Raw genomic sequence first — 21,187 nt, 5'->3', positions numbered from 1 at the left:
ACAATGACCTCAACAGGACCAGGACCAGGCCTGTGACCTCTGCAGGAGCAGGCCTGAGAAAGAGATATCCATGGGACCAGACCCAAGCCAGCGAAATCTGCTGAAGTAGGCCCAAGCCTATGACCAGGCCCAAGCCAGCAACCTCTGCCAGAGCAGGCCTGAGCCAGTGAGCTCCACCCAAGCAGGTATGATATCAAATTGTAGAAGACTAAAAATAGATCCATATATATCGCCATGCACAAAATTCAAGTCCAAATGAATCAAAGACCTCAACATAAAACCAACCACACTGAACCTCATTGAAGAGAAAGTGGGAAGTACACTTAAACACATTGGCACAGGAGACTATAACCTCAGTAGCGCAGATACTGGGAGAGAGCAAAAATTAGTAAGTGGGACGTCCTGAAACTGAGAAGCTTCTATAAAACAAAGGACATGGTCAACCAGACAAAACGGCAGCCTACAGAATGGGAAAAGATTTTCACCAGCCCCACTATCAAACAGAAGCCTGATCTCCAAAATATACAAAGAACTCAATAAATTGGTCACCAAAAGAACAAATAATCCAATAAAAAAATGGATACAGACCTAAACAGAGAATTCTCAACAGAGGAATCTAAAGTGGCTGAAAGACACTTAAGGAAATGCCCAACATCCTCAGTCATCAGAGAAATGCAAATCAAAACAACTCTGAGATTCCATCTTATACCTGTAAGAATGGTCAAGATCAAAATCACTGATGACAATTTATGCTCGAGAAGATGTGGAATAAAGGGAACACTCCTCCATTTCTGGTTGGAGTGTGAACTTATACAGCTGCTTTGGAAATCAGTATGTCGATTTCTCAGAAAATGAGGAAACAACCTACCTCAAGACCCAGCAAAACCATTTTTGAGTGTATACTCAAAGGATGCTCAATCATACCACACAGACATATGCTGAACTATATTCATAACAGCAATATTTGTCATAGCCAGAACTAGGAAATAATCTAAATGCCCTTCAACCACAGAATGGATAAAGAATATGTGGTACATTTACACAAAGAAGTGCTACACAGCAGAAAAAATTAATGACATCATGAAATTTGTAACCAAATAGGTGGATCTGGAAAACATCATAATGAATGAGGTAACCCAGACCCAGAAAGACAAATATAATATGTACTCACTCATAAGTGGCTTTTAGACATAAAGAAAGAAAAACCATCGTACATTTCACAATCCCAGAGAACCTAGACAACAAAGAGGACCCTAAAAAAAAAAACATACCTGGATCTAATCTACATAGAGAGTGAAAAAAGACAAGATCTTCTGAGTAATTTGAGAGTATAGAGATCATGGGAGAGGGCAGAAAGGGAGGGGGGATAAAGGGAGGGAAGCAAAGAAAAATATATAGGTCAATAAAAACAATAAAATAGATACTATCTGATAAGATTCCATTAGATATAACCTGAACCTGGAAAGTTCAACATGAAGATTTTTATTCTCGTGTGCATCTGTAGAGTAAGTGCCTAAGCAAGTTGAACAAACAGAAAAATCTATTCGTCACACTGAAGTTGCAGAGCACATGGTATAGCTGCAGCAGGCCCAGCCATCAGCAGATTTCCTGAGGACAGCCCTGTAATGAAATTCCTAGTGGGACAATCAAAGACGTGGAAGCGTCAGCCAAGCATGACTTCGCATAACAAATCCATCAAGGCCTATGATATCCCTGGCAAGACAAATAGCAAGAGGCATAGACACTTAAATGGCATTTGAGAAAATTTACTATTCCCCAGTCTCTGGCAGGGCTGAAAAACAATGCCATTCAAATTTCTATCTACAATAACAACCCAGTCAAAATGTTCTTTGTCTTAGCCAGTTAAATTTACTGCCTAATAATTATTTCTTTTTAACTGCATCTATATATGGCTATATAAATAAAAATATTCATATGCTCTTATTTATCTTTTTACCACAATGAGCAAAGCGAGCTTGACAGATTTTTTTTTAATCAAATTTTGTGGATATGTTTTGAGCAACACTATTTTTAACACAGGCTATGTGGCAAGCCTGAAATTTGCTTTGGGGTCTTCTTGAAGACATGCAGACAGGTATTTCCCGTAGAAACTGCAGCAGGGGAGAAATAAGAACAAAATACTGCCAGGGGGAGTAATGAGCCATGAGTATGAAGATGCATTAATACGTCAAAGACAGGCAAAAACAAGCAGCGGCTTTATATATGAGCCCCAGACTGACTATCACAAAGCTTCATGTGGTTTGCCATCTTGCTGCTTCTCACCTGGGTGACAGCAGTTGGAAGTGCTGAGGTTAAGTGTGTCAGCACTTATCCAGTTAGTGGCAATGAACACATTTTTCTCTTCTTCAACAGCTCTGGGGAAGCATTTGGGGGCAGGCTCATTAATACGCAATGAATCTCACTCCCAACTCCAAGTTGGAGTAGGTTAAAGACAGCCTGTTTGCCCATGCTATTGAAAGGGACTTAACAGAACCTTCCAAGGAGTTTGTCCTTTAAAGAGATTAGAACTGGAGGGCTGGTACCTGACACGAAGGTCATAGCCACTAAGGGCAAATGGAAAGTGTACTCACAGATGAGTTCAACTGCAGCTCCAAAACCATATTGTTGTGAAAGATGTTTAAAAGGGAGGGAAACAGCACAGTCATGGGTGCTTGCCATGCAGTCATGAGGACTCAAGTTTGATTCTCGGCACCTACATAAGCATAGAAATTGGGAGTCATATTACCTGCTTGGAACCCGTGTTGGGCAGCTAAAAAAGCAATTCTTGGAGCTCACTCTCCAGCTAGTGTGGCCTGATTACTAAATCTTGGGTCCTCATAGGAGTCTCTGTATAGCATGCACACACACGCACACACACACACACACACACACACACACACACACACACAGTAGAAAATAGGTAGAAGGCTTATGAGGAATAACTCTAGAAGTTGACATTATACACATGTGCCCACAAGTATGTCTGCATACACGCACTTACTGGCACATGTGTACACAGAGACATACACATATAATATGGTGTTTTTAAAAGATACTTAAGTATTTCCTATGGACCAGATGCCCACCAGTCACGGAAGGAGAAGCAGAGTGCTAAGGGCAGCTCAAAGGAAGATAACTTAAGAAGAAGAAAAAATTACAGACTATTCTCTCTAGTGATTATAGAAATGTTCAGTTTATGAACCAGAAAAGAAACAAACAAACAAAATAGTCGCCGTAACTATAGGAGATACAAGTGAGACAGTCTGACGAATTTGGAGAACAAAAAAAGGAAAGATATTCAACAAAGGGCACTTATGTGTCCTATGAGGAGAGCTCACATCAGGCCTGCAAAACTACCTAGATCATAGAGAGCCCCACTTAGTGTTTGGCAGGGCCTCACTGTGTAGTCCAGGTTGTCTTTAAAATCGTTATCCTCCTGATTAAACCTACTGGCCTCTTAATTATGATTCAGGTGTGCACCATCCATCATCAGCTTCCGAGTAGGCTTTTGATAGTGCCAATTACAGGATTCCTAGAAGAGAGATGTCATGAGTCACATGGATTCTCACTCAGAAGCAAAAGAACAGAGATGCCAAAAATGTTTCCAAAAAGGCATGGAAAATTAATCCCTGCTGCTGGATGACTTACAGTTAGAGACGTTACTTTGTTAACTATTTCAAATATACCATAGGTACACACAAGTAGCCATGGAATGCTACACTTATCTCAACACATGAAATACAGTGATTTAAGAAAAAAGGCCATTGATTAAGAACTTGATATCTGAGAATTTCACTACTTGGTACCTTAGAGCTACCAACTGCCTATGCATTAACCTTGTATCCAAGTCTCTTTGTGATGAATCCCATTCCTTATGCATATCTTGTAATACATGCAAGCGACATGGCATCAGCTTTCATTACCTTTGTTCAATTTCTTATTCTCAACACAGGAGGAGATTGCTTTTTTTCAAAGAATCCTGAGGACCAGAGAAGTTGAAGCCATTTATATTGTATGTTGTATGTATATTATGTTGTATGTTCTCAAGATTGATGACTAACCCTGGTTCTTGAAATTCCTGAGTATCATAATTGTTCTAGGAGTAACCAATAACATTAGCTGTATGCCACCCAATGTTGCTTGGAATACAATCTCAGGAGTTTAGTGCTGGGCACATGTGTGGTTTTTTCCAGTGGTTTTCTGCTTGTTTGTTTGTTTTAAAGCTCATCAAGTTATTCTCATGTGAGGAAAAGGCTGAATCCCTACTGGATGAGACACAACACAGATGATAAATTTGAAAATGCTGAATTTTTTGTATAGGTTTTCTTGTCTAGCCCTTCAAATACTGATTAAAAAGCCAGCTTACTATGGAGGTTGTCAGTGGTTTATGATGAAGTAAAAGTAGAATTAGATATGGCTGTGGATCTAATTTAGAATTCAGAAAATCAGAAAAATCTTGGGAGGTAGGAAAATGGATGGGGTAGATGGTAAATACATAGTGGTACCACTGGCCACTCAAAATAGTCACATCAGGGCTGCAGCATCCTCGGGTCATAAGTAAATTGGTTTGTATAGAGTTTGGGCATGGTGCCATTTCTTTTAATGCTTCCTGGTTGGCTAATGTCCAGCAAGGACTGAAATCATTGCTCGAGAGGGTAAGTGTGTTAGTATTGCCTGGTATGGGGTAATCAAATGAGGCAGATGGTTCTATATAGAACCGATCCTTACAAAGAAATCAAGAGTTTAGACACAGAGCCTGTGGAAATGCTGTTGGTTTAGGGGCTTTGTAAACAAAGCAAGACATAGATTATCTAGAAGGCATGATATGCAAAACATCCAAAATAAAGTACACCAAAATGTTAATGAAGGTATTCCTGCACAAGTCCTCATGAGTGATCATTCCTTTTTTATAAAAACAAAACAAAAATGTATGTCGGTGGGGAAAAAAAAGCAAAAACTGTTCCTGTCTCCATGGGTTCCTTTAGGCCCCTGCATCTGAGTTTCAGAAAGATGCGACTTTTCCTTTTCTCATGTACTTGGATGCTGGCCAGAACTTGAGCACTCACTGTGCTATGTTGGACTTCCTTCCTCTTTCTCCAAAGCTCCTCCATTCCCTTCCCCACAGTGTGGCTGACACCCATGCCAGGTTAACTCAGGCAGCCTGGCTTTTATCTGCAGTGCGCTTTTGTTCCCCTTCTCTTCTCTACTCTCCTCCTCTAAACAGCTGTTAAGGTTTACAGCTTGCCTGTCCTGGGGGTTTGGTTTCTGTTCCATTTGGTTTTTCTGTTTTGTAACTCTAATAAAATTGTCCTCAAGTTTCAGATGATTGGGGGAATGAAGGAAGGAAGAACCGAAGGAAGGAGAGGAGGGAGGAAGGGAAGGAGGGAGGGAGGGAGGGAGGGAGGGAGGCAGGAAAATAGTTCTTGACAGATCTAGAATTTTAGATGGCATATCACTCAAAGGGGCTCAAAATTAGCAGAAGCTTCTCATTGTACAAACCACTGAGCTCACAAAATCCCTCTGCCCTCTCCCCAGTGGTGCAGTGGTGGCTTAGGATTCTATTCCAAGGATTCTCTTGTTTCCGTGGAGGTCCCTGCCTGCCTTCCCTCTGCTAGCAGCGGTCCTTCATGTTTTTCTCTTTTCACCCTGCCCTGTGCAGAGCTGTCCCGCTGGCTGCCTTCTCCATTCATCAGAAGCGCTTCAGTGCTAATAGAGCATTTGGCTTGTTTTGTTTCACTTTCCCAACCCCACTGAACTACAGAAGCTAAAGATTTATAGGTAGCCAATGCACATTTAAAGCCTTGGTAAATGTCAAACGTGGCACTAAGATTTGATTTTAAAAGCCACTCTTTATTTATGTTGTGACTCTCATGGCTTTGGATGAGCGACCTTGAGCCAATGGGTCTTAACTGAAAAAGCATTCATCTTTGTGGCGTATTGTGTGGGGTGACAGAAACGTTCTCTGACACCTGGTTTTGATCTTTATTTGAGACTCGAAGTGGGTCCTGTTTTGTGTGGACTTTGCGGTGAGACATGGCCTAGTGATAAGTTTTAGCCTGCAGTCTGTGCTACCGCTTGACACAAAGGTTTCAGGGACGAGGCAGTGAAATGGTAATGAACTGTGCTCCAAATTCTCTTCAGCCACTGCATCACCAGAAGGACCCAGTGTTGAAAAGCACAGCTCCACAAGATGGAAGCAGTCGGGAGCCCTGTGTCAACACCTGAACGGGAGACTTCGTAGAACTGCCGAACCAGCCCTGGGTCACCACCTAGATGGGAGACGTCATAGAACTGCCGAACCAGCCCTGGGTCACCGCCTGAACGGGAGACATGGTAAAACTGCCGAGCCCGCAGCAGATTATACTTGAACAAGGAATGAATTCTTACACATGAAGCCACTGAGATAGGATTTATTTGTTCCTACAGCACAGGCTGAGCATATCCAAATCCGCTTGCCATTCTTCAAACTGAATTTAATTGAAAGCTTTTTAAAATTCCACTGTCAAAACGCGTTTACTGGCATAACTCGGAGCACCTCTGTCTTTGCTTTTCTTCTGCACGTTACAGAAGTTGCTAAATTTATCTTTGGGGAACATAGCGTCTTTTATGCCAGCTGCTCAATCACCATAGCCAAGAGGTTGGAGTAAGCGGCTGAGCCGGGCCTCTAGGCCTCCTGCCTCATTCCAATGCGGCAAAGCATTTCCGTCTTACTGCCAGTAGCAGCATTCTCCAGTCAGTTTGCGGCACTGCACTAAATGCAGGGCATTCCTCCAAGCCCTGGAAATAAAGAACGAGGCTTGGAGCATTGCTTTAAACAGAAAGAGAACGGACATAAACAAGTGCTTCAAAGGTACTTATACAATTATTGGGTCAATAACTGCAGGACTTAGCGGCTAAGTATACACAGTCATTCATCAGTCCCCACAAGAGACTGGTTCTGGGAACCCCTGTGGATAACAAAGTCCACAATAGTCATAGCTCTCACATGGTATGATGTATAATATGTACATAGCCCCAGTGCATGGTTTTCTACCTAGTTAATCATCTGAAATATAATCTAATAGAGACATTATGCAAATATTATTACAGTATATTGCTTAGCGAATAATGACAAGAGGAAAGTGTATGCATGTTCAGTACACCTAATCTTTTCCCTTGCATATGTTTGGTCTGTTACAGTTGAATTCACATATGTAAACATGAGGAGGGCAACTGTAAATATGTAAATACAGGAAACTGTATGAAGAGTATTCCTTTTATATAAAAACTGGCCTTCGTCATCAAACTGCGGTTTTGCTGTAGTGAATAAGATAGAAAAGATATCCACACACTTAGAAACCTAAGCAATCACCAATCTGTGAAAATATGTGCTTGAGGGCTGACAGGACGGACAGACAACTCAGCAATGGAAATCACCTGCCACAGAAGTCTAGTGACGCGAGCCAGATCCCTGAAACATCTCAGTGGAAGGAGAGAGCTAACTCTCAAAGGTTGATAGCTGATTTACACACCCACAGGCAATGGCACAAACTTGCCCACACCTACATATGTCACAAACTAATAACAATAATAATAATAATTATTATTATTACTACTCCTAATATGTGGTGTCTGTGTGTCTATGTATCTCACCACGCTTTAAAACCCTTTTCTCTGGGACTCTGCATTTCGAAAACCTTACATAGACATTTGACCCTTTCTACTGCATTGGTGGATTTATACACCAATTACTAACTAGGTGACTGTCTGAAATTAGTTTGCTAATTGATTCATTACCAGTTAATCTAGACAAAATGATCAAACGACTTGTTCATTTCAGACATAGTGGCAATAAAAAGACTATTGCTTCTTTAGGAACGCAGTGACTATAAGCACCCTACATTTAGTAACTAAATTGGGCACAATTATATATTTCAGGGTCTATCTCCAGCTGCCTCAGCATCTGTTCCAATTCCCTGCTTTTCTCTTCCCCTCAATTCTGTGAGGTTTTGGGGGAAAGGTAGGTTTCAGCAGTGCCAAATCATATGTTCACTTTTAGAAACTATAACAGCATGAGTTTGCTAAATTTCCCCTTCAGGGGTGTCGTAGATGCTTGCAGCATCTAGGTCTGTTCATCATCTCCTCGGCAGTGCCCTCACTTAGGCTGCCTGCTAAGGTTTGACAAAGTAAGTGTTTAATCTTAGCACATGGCCAAAGGGATGAAAGCAGCTCCCTCTCATTTTTTAAATAGCTAAGTGATTCACATTAACACCATGGAAGGTCCAGCTATATTAACAGGTGTTGCAGCCGATGAATCTCAAATAGGGCAAAAGAGAGTTTAAAGAAACAGCTTCCTCCAACCAAGTCTAAACTAGAACACTATCGGAAACAGAACAATGACTTAATATTTCATATTTTGAACTTCTTGTATCCTCTTTGTGGATAAGGGTTTAAAATACAGGTAAAAGAAATCAAAGCCAAAAAAAAGGTCACAGTAAATGAAAAGGAAGAGAAAGAAGGCATTTGTATAAAGGTTAGAGATGTGCCCTTCCATCAGAGATGTCGATGTGTGCATTGCAGTGGCAATTGTGCCAGAGCTTAAAGGGTTAAAGGGTCACTGTCCTGTTAACATGGCCCACTTTTGGAACTCTGTAGCCCAAAAGACTTTGTGCTGATTATCCACATAAATTCTACTCCCAAACTCACTACTCTGTCAAATGTAGAAACTTGCTAGTTTCTTACTTTTTCTCCACAGATACGATAGAAAATGGTTGTGTAAGACAATGACATCAGGGTCATGACATAACAATTCCAGACTGGACATTAGCAACAAACCATAGTAGAGGTCTATAGGTCATTGCTAACAAGATTCATCTCCTGAAGGATTGGTAAAAATACAGCATCTATACAAAATCACCTCTGTTCAGTTTTGGGTTTGGTTTTTTTTAGGCTTTTTTCTTTATTAAGAATATCTAATACTCAAGGTTGCACTGATAAATAGAGATGCACATCTACTTCACCAACTCCAAATATCTACCCTGCCATCAGGTGTGAAACCACAGTCAACTGTTAGAAAACACTGCCATGGTTAAACCAGTCCTCACCCGCAGCATCCTTTGCTACTCTTTGTCTACTTTCGGAGCCAACCTCCATTTCTGAGAGGCCATTTTTTTCACAAGTATAAGGGGGTATGGATTCAGCTGGCCATAGCTAGATTTGCACACCCATTCACCTAATTAGGATAAACAATCCACAAACAGGGAAAAGGAGAAGCTGGGAAGCTGAATGAAAGTCATAAAATCATGGCTGGGGAAATGGCTCAATGAATAAAGTCTTTGTTGCCCAAGGATGAGGACCCGAGTTCAGATCACCAGAGCTCATGTAAAGCCTGGAAAAGTAGTGTAGACGTGTGTGATGTCAATATTCCTGTGGTGAAGCAAGTGGTAAAAACAAGAGTGCTCCAGAATCTCTCATGTCAGCTACCAAGGTATATGCAGAGGAGATTAACAAAAAGAAAAGAGAGACTCTATTTCCAGCAAGATAAAAGGTCAGGACCAGGCTTCAAGGTTGTCCCCTCACCTTCACATGTACAATGCAAGTCCCAGAGCTGCATTCAACACACGTGCACACACCCTTACAAATACTCATAGATAAACATGTACACACCCATACACGCAGATTAAAATATTAAATCATAAAGTCACAAGGCTACATAGAATGTCCCTGATGGAAATAGAAGATGCATTCAGTTTAAATGCTTGGTCCATGGGGACATTTGCTCATTCAGTCTCTGTACTGTCAATCACCTTTGCCCAGACTTCCCTTCTCTTGTATCAAAGCAAAGCTTCCTCACAACTTCTGCAAAAACCCTGTATTTGCTTTCTTAAGCACATAACCAAGCACAAGGGTGGGCACCAAGTTATTCAGGAGTTATGCAATTGAAACCCACCCAGGTCTGATACAATATAATCCATACCACTATGGTTGAATACCTAAACTCAGAGATCATGAAAAACAGGCCCCAAAATGAATTGTAGTAAAGCAACGGGGATTTTGTGATACATTCTTATTGACTTTTTTTTTCCTGATGACTGATTTTGTTTGTAGTATTATTGATCTAACTTTCAGTTCCAAAATCAATTCAGTAGAAGGAAGCCTATTTGGCATCATTCTGTAGATACAGTTAGCGTCTTCTTCCTGTGGTTCACTATGATACCAGTGTATATAGGGTATCTCACAAGGGACCAAAATCTCCAAACCAATGTACCTAGATCATGAGTTAAAAGGAGGTTTCTACTTTTTTGTTTTCAGAATAAGGCATGAATAGCTACTGTACCACTCTACCTGAGACTTAGAACGGATAGGTGTTTCAATTGGTCCTTCATATTCACAGCCATGCCCGTACCTGGTCGAAAGACAACAGATTTGTAAGTCGGAAATCCAGGCAGGATTAGTTGGCTGCTTCTTACTAAGCAAAGGTATCAATCATGTCTATGGTTCTGAGGATGGGCATGTTTCCACAATTTGGTGTGTCCACTCTTAGGTCCCTACCTGTTGGCTGTCTCCTCTAATCAAGTAACACAGCATCAATGCACCACCATTGTGATTTTCTGTGATTTTCACTTTTGCCACCAGTAGAGTAAGTTCGTCTTTTAACATATTCAGGTGATCTTGCTGGACTGATCCAGGCAGTCTCACACCATTCACTGGTTCGTGGTTCTGATCCAAAGCCCAAGACCATATCTCATTGCATTCTTCTTTTAAGCAACACCTGCCTCATCATGTCTCTTTTCTCAGGATTCAGATATTTTCTATAAAGGATGATAACATAGACTTGATTTTATGACCTTATTCATTAAGAATGCTCAGGTCCTCATTCAGTCAGAAACAAAAGGCCTTTACAGCTACATTTTCCTTTCTAAGTTAAAGGATGTAATAACTTCGGATGTATGTAGCAAACATACATCGCTTTTTTCACATCTCCTCTTTCCTTCCTTGTACCTGTTCTTTCAGGAAGATTTCTTTCCACTTCTGTTTGTGTCAGATTTCTTTTGTAGGGAGCTTTCTCAAGCTGACAACAGACAAGGAAGAATAATAAGACTTGGTCAAGAGCATTTAATACCCCAGATGTCAGAGACTGGGTCTTGAGAACTGATATGGAACCAAGCAGCTTTCCCCCACCACCCTGGGACTTCTCCCCTGCCACTCCATCTCAGGTTCATGGAACATTGTTTGAATCACAAGAGAATATTGAGTACTACATGCAATTAAACTATTCATTTCTTGTGGGGGAAGATGGCTTAGTGGGTAAATCACTCACCATGAAAGCATGCAGACTGGAGCTTGGAGTCTCCAAAGCCACATAAATGCTAGGTCAGTGTGGATGCCTCTTTAATTTCAAGAATGTATGACGGAGGTGGTAGAAGGCAGAAACAGTGGAACCCTGGGACAATTAGGCGAATTCTGGGTTTGATTGAAAGGCCTTTACTCAGTAAAAGGAGGAGGAGGAGGAAAAAAAACTCCCTATGTAGAGCCTCAGGGCTCTACAAGCAAGTGCATATACATGCACACTTACCACCACCACACACACATGCCAATACTCATGTGAACTCTAATACACATATACACACATACACCAAAAAGATGTTATTCTTCCTTCCCAAACATCTACTTCAAAAAGTGTTTAGAAAAAAAAGTTTCAATATACGACATATATACACTCAGACACAAAGGCACAAATACAAGTTTATTCCATGAGAGTTTGAATTCCAGCTACTAAAACTGTCAGCGATTGGGCTTCAGTGTGTCAGGCTGTTTGACAACAAATGAAGGACCTTGCAAAAATGAATTATGCTAGGTTTCTTAAGGAATTATTTTTAATTGAGTAGAAAGGCAATTCGTCCCTGAATGACCATTTTATTTCATATTTCATTGTGCTATAGGATTTTTTGGTAAGATTTTCTGTCAACAATGGCAGCTTCAAGAAGGCCCTGGCAATAACGGCAGTGTATGTTACAGGTCGTCTCGCTTTGTGGGCAAAGACAATCTTGTAGGAGATGAAACACAATATTGCAATTAGAAGTAAATTGATTCAAAAATATCGAGCAATGAAAATAAATATTATTCATTTAGTTCTTTCCTTCTCAGCAAAATTTGCAATTCAGGCTCATCCTAATATCTGACCCATGAAATTCAGATGATAAGCAGTTATTAAGAGTAGCTATAAAGCAGTTGCCAGGCATAGCTTTTTGAAATTCCAATCTATTTTTTTGCAACTGAAAGGTATTGCTTCCCTCCTGCCTCCTGGTGGTAAGCAAGACAAGATAACTGGCAAACAGAGGAGACAACATACATAGACCACTGGGCCCTGTTTTTAATTCTACAATTTACCATTCATTATTTTGATACAATCAAGCATCAAGATCGATTGTTTCAGATCATCTTAATAAGCGCACACCTTCTCACCCATGTTGCTTCTATTTCCTAATTACATCCAATCTATTTGACTTATTTGAATATTGGATTTAATTGAATTGGCTAATTGGATTGGGTTACCATGAAGCGTTCTGACCACCCGACTGTTTTCTGTTTCCTGCTAAAGAAGGCTTCCTTGCCTCCACCCCAACCAAAGAAATTTCAATATGTTCTATCTTTAATCAAGCCCATCCAGCCATCTACCAGTCTTGATTTTGCCTCCAGGCAGCCCTGAGCAGCAGGCACTGAGCCCAAGTAGCTCTCTGCTAGCTAATCTGATAAATTAATCTGACAGATGAGTACATTTTAGGGAGGTTACTGCTCACATTTTGGAAAATAGTTACTAAAGGCAGCCTTGGGGTAGCCAGATTATTTGATCCCTTTTCACTGAAAAGTTGATCTTGCATGCTTCTTAAGAGCCATTCTTCAAACACTTTTCCATGAAAAATAATAGCAGTGATAACCATAATATTTAACTGCTTTTTTGCTATTATTTCACCACACACATACACAAAAAGGAACCCTAGGCATTGTATATATTCCTTAACCTAGTAGTGAAAGTCTCATCCAATTTTTCAGAATTCTGCTAATAGATAGATATTGTCATGATGCTGATAAATCACCAGATATTTTTTCAAGGCTTGGATAGGGAATTGCTCTCTTCTGCGAGTGGCACACTTATCCCTTCTTGGAAACGCCTCTCTTCTCAAACACTAAAAGCATCCCTCGAGTATGGAAGAACAGACAGCTTGCCTCTGGGCTTCTGATGTCTTTTTATGTCTAAAGCAACTCTGCTCTAGAGGCCTTGAACCAGGCCTGCCCTTGAGCCTCACTTGCTGGTCGCCATTCCACCTCTCTGACTTGAAGTAAGTACAAGGTATTTCTGGCCTGGCTAAGAAGAAATGCTGGTCCCCTTTGTTTTAAGACCCTGGAATGCTTGTGTTTCAAGATAACAGGTTTTGGGTGTCACATCCCCAGTATCCAACAAAACTTGAAGTACAGTAGAGAAAAACATCAGATAAAGTTCTGGATTAGGTAAACTGAGCCAAATTCAACCTCAAAAGGAAAGGATGAATCTGGGAATATACAAGATTCTACCGTGAGTCTGGATGAATCAGCAGTCAAAACTAGACACAGAAGGAACCCCAGGAAACTGGAGATATGTGTAAATTAAATTAATAGGTCTGAGGAAAGATGGCTGTGATGGGGCAAGGAAACCTGGACCTACTCAGGGCCTCGGTTTCTTTATTTGTAACGTGAAGTCTTGAAATCACATTATTCAAACACTGTGAGTCTTTGGAAGCATGGGATAAAACAGGACTCTCTAAATATGGCGGACAATGAGGGCTGCTGAGAAGCCAAGGACAATGGCACTGGGTCTTGATCCTACTTCATGTTCTGGCTTTGTGGGAGCCTAGCCAGTTTGGATGTTCACCTTCCTAGACCAGGATGGAGTGGGGAGGACTTTGGACTTTCCACAGGGCAGGGAACCCTGACTGCTCTTCAGACTGGAGAGGGAGGGGGAGAGGAGTAGGGGGAGGGGGGAGGAGTGGGAGGAGGGGGAGGGAAATGGGAGGCTGGGAGGAGGCGGAAATATTTTTTTCTTCAATAAAAAAAAAAAAAAGAATCGTGTACAGTCAGGTACTCCAGATAAATAAAACCAAATTAAGAGACCAAGCTACCTAGCTGTGTATGTGTGTGTGAGCGGGGGACAAGTTCATATATGTTCATATATGTTTGTGTTCATATATGTTTCTGCATGTGAGTGTGGTCATATGTATGCCATAGCCTGATTGCAGAAGTCAGAAGATAACCATGAGTATCAATGTTTCCTTTCTGCTTCGTTTGAAATACGGTGACTTGTGTGCCTCTCCATATGGTAGGTTACCTGTCCCACAAGCTTCTGGTAATTCTGATACCTCTACCTCCGACATAACTGTAGGAGTGCTGGGATTACACATGCAGACGCACACAACCATTTCTTGCTTTATGTGGGCCCCAGTGATCTTAACTCAGATCATCAGGCTTGTGTGACGAGCAGTTTATCCACTGAGTCATCTTTCCAGTCCCAAGAAACAGATTTATTACAAAGATGAGCTCACATGAAATGATGGAGTCTGGAAAGTCCCGCAGTCGATTTAGTCAGCATCTGTAAAATGAAACCCTAGAAAGTCGGAGGACCAAAAGCCTGAGAAGGGTTGAGGGAAAGAGACAACAGTGTAAGCCCTGGTAAGAGTCTGAAAGTACAAGTTAGCTCACTGTGATGATCTTATCAGCCACACTGTAAATAACTCAAAACAATTAACTTAAGACAAACAATAATAAATGATGAAATGTAGGCTGAGATTCAGTGCAAAATGCAAGAGATAGAGAATTCAACATTAAATAAATCCCTGATTTTGATGCTTGTTACACAATCCTGGGAAGCTACATTCATTTTACTTTGTTCTCTTAGGATGTGAGTTCATAGCAGCTTTACGCTAACACATATTTTTTAGGTCACTGAAAGGAGAAAATGTAAGGTATAAAAATATTCATTGTTTCTAGTTTCCACCCCAAAGTGACAATGTCACATCTGTTTGTGTTACACTAGGAACACCAAGTCAGAAGGTTCTGACTTTGTCAACTGAGAAGTGAAATCTTACCTGCTATGTACCTACTTGGTAGGACAGTGGGGGTGTGTGAGTTTCATGCCCCATTTGGGATCTTTACTTTCAAAGTATAAAAATAGAAAGTGTTTTGCACCTTCCAAAGTTACACACACACACACACTCCACAAACACAGAAGCAAAAAGTTCAAGCCAAGTTCCTGCAAACCCTTTCCCTAACTCTTCCACATACACACTTTTTGCATGAATTATCTGCCTTTGTTATCAGTACTTTTTCCTCATAAACACATCATTTCTGAACTTCCCACTCTTCTTTGAAACTGTTTTGCCATTCATTAATGACTTATGTGCTGTCAAATCCAATTAACACTTCTGTCCTTGTATTATCTCCCCCTCTGCCTTCATTCTTTCTCTCTGCTTGTTTCTATAAAACCTTCTCTTACCTCCTCATTTTCTCATTTTAACTTTAGCCCCAGCAGAACTGTTGCTTCCCTCTGACCTCTTTATCCACTCTTATCCTCCCACCTCTTAGGTCCACCCATCTGAACTTACCCTGACTCATTTCACCTGCATCCTTGACTTCACAATTGTGTATATTCTGAGGAATCCCCAGTAGCATCTCTACCCTAGTTCTCCTTCCAGTCTGAACATCTAATGACATACTAGAAATGTCCACAAAAAAAAGAAAAAACCTGTAAAACTAGTAACTAGATGGAAATAGATGCTGAAATCCAAAGCTAAGCACTGGGTTGAGCTCTGAGGGGTCCAGGGAAGGAAAGGGAGAAGGGATTATATGAGTAGGGGGTCAAGATCATGACATAATGGGAAAAACCACAGAGACAGCTGATTCTAGCCAGCAGGAGCTCAGGAATTCTGGACTGATAGTTGGGGAGCCTGCATGGGCCTGAACTAGACCCTCTGCCTGTGGGTGACAGTTGTAAGGCTAGGTCTGTCTGTGAGAACCCTGGCAGTGGGACCAGGATCTATCCCTGATACATAAGCTGACATTTTGGAACCCATTCCCTATGGTGGGATGCCTTGCTCAGTCTTGATGCAGGGGGCCTGGGGGGGGGGGCTTGGTCCTGCCATAGCCTGCTGTGCCAGGCTTTGTTGACTCCCCATGGGGGGCTTTACCCATTCTGAGGGGTGGGGTGAAGGATGTGAAGGGGATGGGAGGAGAGAAGGAATGGAGAACTGTGGTTGGTATGTAAATGAGTAAAAAAATTCAAGAAAAAAGAAAAATCTAAAACTGTGCTAAGGGAAGCAAAGAGGAAAAAAACATAGTTCATTGAGAGGAACATGCACATGTGTGTATACTCATAAGCTAATACATGTATGATGGGTCTACCAGAAGTCTGACTCACCAGTAGGGGCTCCTTCTAGTGGGTCTCTTAATATCCCCCACTACACTTTTTACTTTGACCCCTCAGTCTTATCTTTCTTTCGTCTTACACCTTTTACATTTGAGTAATCACTAACTTATTTTAAAGTAACTGCTCCTATTCTTGTAATGGTGCCAAGTTGTTACAAAATAAATGCATATCTGTTTTAGACCCTACTGTTAGTTTCTCTGGAGACACAAATATCCCATCCAAGTGGAATTACAGCCTCTGCAAAGAGCTATGCTCCAGGCTGGACTTATCCCCTCTGTGTATAAATGTGTAAAGCATAAGCATCACAGAGGCACAAAGCCCTTGAATATTGAAGTTCATACTTCTCAGCCTGAGACCTATCTCTCTAATACCACAGAGAAAGTGACAAGCATGGACAGAATTTAACTGTTTTTTTTTTTTTAGTTTTAATTTTCTCACCAGCAAAATGTATAAAAGGATAAGGTAATTCAAAATAAAATGTGATAGCAATTGTAATTATGCAAACATGGTTTAACTGATATAAAATCATTTCATAATAATAGCTATTAAATATATACAACATAAAGTTACTCTTATTTCATTCTCACAACAAGTCAGAATAGCATTATCGTGTCCAAAACACAGGTGGAGAAATAGTGATTGAAGGAAGCTAAGTAATTTATCCACCACATAACCAGGGAGGAATAGAACCACTACCACTACTTAAACTCATATTGATATCATGCAAAGGCAAACACTGTTAGCCACTAAGCTGTCTGCTTACATCATATAAATGTACTCACTAATTCAGTTGTTTGTATTTAACCACTACAGTGAGACAACTGATGCTATAAGAAAAAGTTTCCAGTTGACCAAACTGTCAGATTTTTTCACCTGCAAAGAGTAAGGGGTATCAAATGACATTGTAAAAATGAATCATTCTGTGTAGTCTATATGCAAATCATATCCAAAGATGCTACATATCCTGATTGCTACTCAAATATTGCTAAGTTCTTTTCTCTAGAAATTTTCTATATTTCTATACTTCATACATAATTTTCTTTAAAGGGCTAAAGCAACACATTGGAAGATTTATATAGGGAGGATAACACAAATATAGATTGGGCAATTATTTATGGAGGCTTTGAAAACAGAGATAACATTCGGGAACAGTAGGGCACTCATGTTCAGACAAGCCACTACAATGATTTGGGAAAGTACTTACTATTTTGTACCATTTTGCAGATCCTAAGGGTCTGCTGCACTTCTTTTAAATGGTTTAGGATTAGATTTCATTCTCTAGTCAATTAGGAGCCCAATACTCTCGTGTATTTCTCACTAGAGTTAATGGTACCCAGGTAATTGCACATTCTGCTTTATCTTGTGGGAAGATGGCTATGGAACTGGCCCAATGAAGCCAACCTAGCTCACAATTACCAAAGTGCTTTGAAAAGCACAAGCCTCAAAATTCTCATTTTCTGTAAGGTCACTGACACCACTGTTCTTAGTGAATTCAGCTTGTATTCTGTAACAAAGCCAGAGGAACTGGATATTGCTCTGCACTTGGAATGCAAACTATGAAAAAATGCAGGGAATAAGAAAGGTGTTAGGGTTTTCTATACAATAAAATCTAGGGCACATGGGGTAAATCATTATGAAAGCTGAGTCAATAAAGATAAAATCTGGAGACAAAGGAATTAAAACACCATGCTTCATTAATACTATGGCCTTGGGGGCAAAAGTATGATTGCCACCATTTGATACATGAAGAAACTGACCTTGATAAAATTCAAACTGAACATTAGAGGCTGCAAAGTCATACATTTCAGAAGGGAGATAGATGGCTAAGAGTAGAAAAATGAAATATTTAACTTAATAAATGTTTAATCTCGGTAAAATGACAGTGCAGTTGGGTTGAGAGTAATAGTGAGTAGATGGTGACAATTACTTATATTCATTTTAAAACTCCCGCAAATTTAGCAACTTACAAAACACACCTATAATTTCTATGACCCAGATACCTACACATAGATAGAGTATGTGGGTTTTAAGATTTCACAATAGGAACCAAGCTATCAGCTGAGTTATATATAGTCTCATCAAGAGGTTTATTTCCTACGCTATTGGCAGAATTCATCTTCCGGCAGCTATAGATTAGAACATTAGGTTTTCTACTGACCATTGGCAGGAAGCTGCCTTAGATCTTAGAGCTGACCACCCTTCCCTGACAAAAGGCCTCATCGAGTTTGTGTTTAGAGTTTGATGCCATGTAATACAGCCATAGGACACACATTCCATTACTTCAAGTGAATTCTATTGGTTATAAGCAAGTCATGTCCACTCACGGTGGGAGATGGGATAGATTACGCAAAGATATGTACAGCAGTCAGCACAGATCTTGAAGGCTACTTAAGAATCTGTGTGCCACATTGTGTCCATTGAGGACTTATCCAAAAAGAGCATTATCTACGAAGGAAGCTGCACCAACCAAGGGAAATTCTCACTTTCTGTGGGATCCCTGCCACCAGTGTCCTTAGCGAGCTCAGTTAGTGGTCTCTAGCAAATTAAGAGGAGCCAGACATTGCTCTCAACTTGCTTGGGCAGGCAGAGCAATGGGAATGGAACCTAGATTCATGTTGCTTAGGAGAATAAACAAGAAGGATGCAGGCTGAATGAGAAAAGATGAGAGAGCTAACTGAAAGACTAATCCTGTGTTTGAGTTAATCCATAGGTACCCAAGTCATAGTCCTAAGAATCTGTTGATATTTTTCTGTGATTTAGTTTGAATCTTTCCATAAACCCACATGTATTATGAGTATTTCCATCAACCAACGTTGTCTATTATGGAAAGGCACTTTTCTTAATCCTATCTAAAGCATGTGTCCCACATAAGGCAGAAGAGTGGTATTTGTATGAGCTAATCATTAGCAATAGGAAAGGGTGTCTACATTCAGGGAAACGTGAAGTATACCCTGTCTTCAAAGTGTGAGAGTTGGTAGTAACAGACCACACAACACATGCCTTCTGTCCATTGTGAACTATGATCCTTGGAAGTAAAAACCTAGCTTTAAAACAACAAAATGTGGGCTGGAGAGATGGCTCAGAGATTAAGAGCATTGCCTGCTCTTCCAAAGGTCCTGAGTTCAATTCCCAGCAACCACATGGTGGCTCACAACCATCTGTGATGAGGTCTGGTGCCCTCTTCTGGCCTTCGGGCATACACACAGACAGAATATTGTATACATAATAAATCAATAAATATTTTTAAAAAATGTATATCACAATGAATATAGAATTCAATGATTATAGGCTTTATCCTATTTTCCACTAAAAATTTTGTTGTGAGATTTCCCTCTGTATGTTGCGAATACCATTGGTTAATAAAGAAACTGCCTTGGCCTGTTGATAGGGCAGAAATTAGATAGACAGGGAATGCTGAATGCTGGGAGAAAGGAGGTGGAGTCAGAGAGAAGCCATGTAGCCGCCACTGGAGACAGATGCTGATGGAACTTTACCCCATAAGCTACAGCTGAGTGGAAATACACAGATTAATAGATATGGGTTAGTTTAGGATATGAGTTAGCCAGAAATATGCTTAAGCTATTGGTCAAACAGTATTGCAAATAAAATGGTTTCTGTGTGATTATTTTGGGGCTGAGCATCCGGGAACCAACAAGCTGCTCCTTATAACAAAATTTATGGACACAGGAAGCATGGTTAGTTTATTTCTGACTTATTTTAGAATGTTAATAAACTAACTCGCATATTTCTATCTTTTCAGTTTCACAAATAGTATGACCCATACAAGCAACTGATTAAATATTTTTGACTATTTCACCAGCATGTTTTTTATAATTTTTATATATAACACATTATGAATATTTATATTACATTAAAGCAGGTACCAGCTTCTAAGACAAGGTCACAATTCTGTGAAGTTCTCAAGGTATTGCACATCTCTGTAACTGAGACTCAACAGCAATTCCCTAACCTGATATATCTACTATTTTCTTATTGCCATTAGATCATTCAATAATTAAATTACTCAAATGGGACACCAAAGAACTCAAAATCTCCAATGCAAAGATTTTCATTCTAAAAAATACATTCTAAAGAGTGTTCTTTAGACATAAATAGATTTAGAAAGGGCATTTGGGGTTTTAGGAATAGCAGTGTATTGATTTTCTAGATATAGAAATAATCTTTTACTAGTAGAAAGCTGCCAAGGTTTAGAGACTTTGAAGGAGAGTTTGAGATTTGAGATTAGATTAAATCTGAGAAGTAATTCTAAACGTTTTGACCTTGCTCAGTTTTTGGTTTTTTTTTTAAATTATGGTATGTTAATAAATACTCATAATTAAATGTTTTGGGGATTTATATTGTGCTAGAAATTGAGGTTTAAACAACAAATATATGGAATAACAAGAAAGTACACTATAATAAATAACAAATGTAATAATAATATTAAATAGAGTTCATAAGATCAAAACTGAAAACAAGTAAGATTTTTTTTTGAAGCTCTAATTGAAGTTCTTTATGACCCGAGGCTCTTGAGAGACAGAAAGCCCTGTGTCTGACCTGGGGTTGATGGAGGAAGGTCATTGGCTAATAAAGGAACTGCCTTGGCCCATGTTATTGGTTAGGACATAGGTAGGTGGAGTAAACAGAATAGAATGCCGGGAGGAAGAGGAAGTGAGGTCAGACTCCACAGCTCTCCTCTTCGGAGCAGACTCCTCAGAGAGACGCCATGCCCCGCTCCCGGGCAGACACACG

Source organism: Microtus pennsylvanicus, chromosome 21 (assembly GCF_037038515.1).
Source record: "Microtus pennsylvanicus isolate mMicPen1 chromosome 21, mMicPen1.hap1, whole genome shotgun sequence".
NCBI lineage: Eukaryota > Metazoa > Chordata > Mammalia > Rodentia > Cricetidae > Microtus > Microtus pennsylvanicus.
The sequence above is the reverse complement of the archived record's forward strand: the minus strand, read 5'-3'. Positions refer to the sequence as shown.